We start from the raw sequence: 1664 nt of genomic DNA, 5'->3' as shown, positions 1-1664 counted from the left end.
AACCTTTTCTGTCCAAAGCGAATATGCTGAGTAAATTGCAGCTCAGTTGTGATACATACAAAACTCTAGAAAATGTGGATTCAATAGATTCATTGTTTATATTGAATTTCAGGTTCATGGAACCTGCACCTTTTGCTTTAACAATGTTGCCATCTGCAATCTCAATTTCAGATCCTTCTTCATCATTTATCACATTAAAATAGTCCTTTTCAAATGAAAAATGTGAACTCGCCCCAGAATCAATAATCCACTTACTACGTTTATTTTCACGATTCTGGACAGCTAAATTCCTTTCTTGCAGTAGCAAAGTGCATTCAGATTTCCCCTTCTTCCCCCCTTTTGGCTGAAAGGGGTGGGGTTTCCTTGTTCTAGGAGCTTTGCAGTTCTTTGCAATGTGCCGTTCCTTGTTGCAATTGGAGCAAACCACTTTCTTGGGCATTTCTCTGGGCTTTGTAAATTGCCTAGATGCATAATTACTGTACTTGCTTCTAGCATTTCTTACTGGAGACTCAGCTCTCCCTCTGCAATCTCCCTTAAATGACTGGTCAGGTCTTTAAAAGTTAGACCTTCTCTGTGGTCCATTATGCTAACAAATGAATTGAACTTTGGTCCTAGGGATGATAGCAAAAATGATGTCTTTGTATCTTCGTCAAAAGGCTTAGGTGTAAGATCAATCCTTTTAATAATCTCAGTAAACTTGTTGATGTGCTCTGTGAATTCTTCTTTTGAATTCATCCTCAGTCTGGTTAATTTGCACATCAAGGTTCTGCGGGAGTTCTTGGTAGATTCTCCATACATGTGCTCAATTTCACTTAAAATTTGAGATGCATCATCTTTACTATTTATTAATGATAGATGCTCATCATGAAGTCCACTCAAAATGTCTTTCCAAGCTCTTATCTTGGCTAAATCTTCCTCAGTTGCTCCTGTAGGTTGAGGGTTCTCTACAGCATCCAAAACGTGTTTTGAATCTAGAAATGCTATTAAGCACTGCTTCCAGTGCACAAAATTGTATTCATTTAGCACAGGCATTCCTAGTTTTGCATTGTAGCCTTTTTAGACTTTGATTGGTGGGCTCTGCGTTGCTCCCGGACGGGAGGAAGGAAGTCAAATGACACTGAGGGTTGGTTCAGAGAAAGAGTTCTTTATTTCTGCTCTCCGGAGCAGCAGAAAGGCACTTGCATGGTCAGTCCACAGCAAGTCCAAAGAAATGAGAAATTTCATGTAGTATATATATCCTCCAGGCACCCTCTCCCCCCTTCCCCAGGAATCCAGCCACGTCAGCTTGTACACGCAGGTTGACATCACAGATGTTCCTGCTCCAGTACTCTTAAGCATAAAAGGGTTTTCATTCCTGTACTTCTGACCATAAAAGGGTATTCCTGTTCCTATACTCTTATCTTGGAGCAGAAGGTCACCAACTCCAAGAACACACTCTGGCGCTTTTCCCGGACTAGGTCTGTGCGTCAGAGTGTGGTAAGATAAGACCCAGACATGTCATCCCTACTCCACTGGAACAGCCAAGGTCGTCCATTGCCGTGACTGATAAAGGAGAGAGCTTTGTTTATACAGCTGTGTTCTTGTTATGCATATGCTCAACAGCTCAAGTTAATGCATTTTAGAAATGCTCTCTTGGAGAAAGAAGAAAAGGGGGGGTTTGGGTC

The sequence above is a fragment of the Podarcis pityusensis genome (assembly GCF_964106645.2).
Source record: "Podarcis pityusensis genome assembly, chromosome: W".
NCBI lineage: Eukaryota > Metazoa > Chordata > Lepidosauria > Squamata > Lacertidae > Podarcis > Podarcis pityusensis.
Note: the sequence above shows the minus strand (reverse complement) of the source record.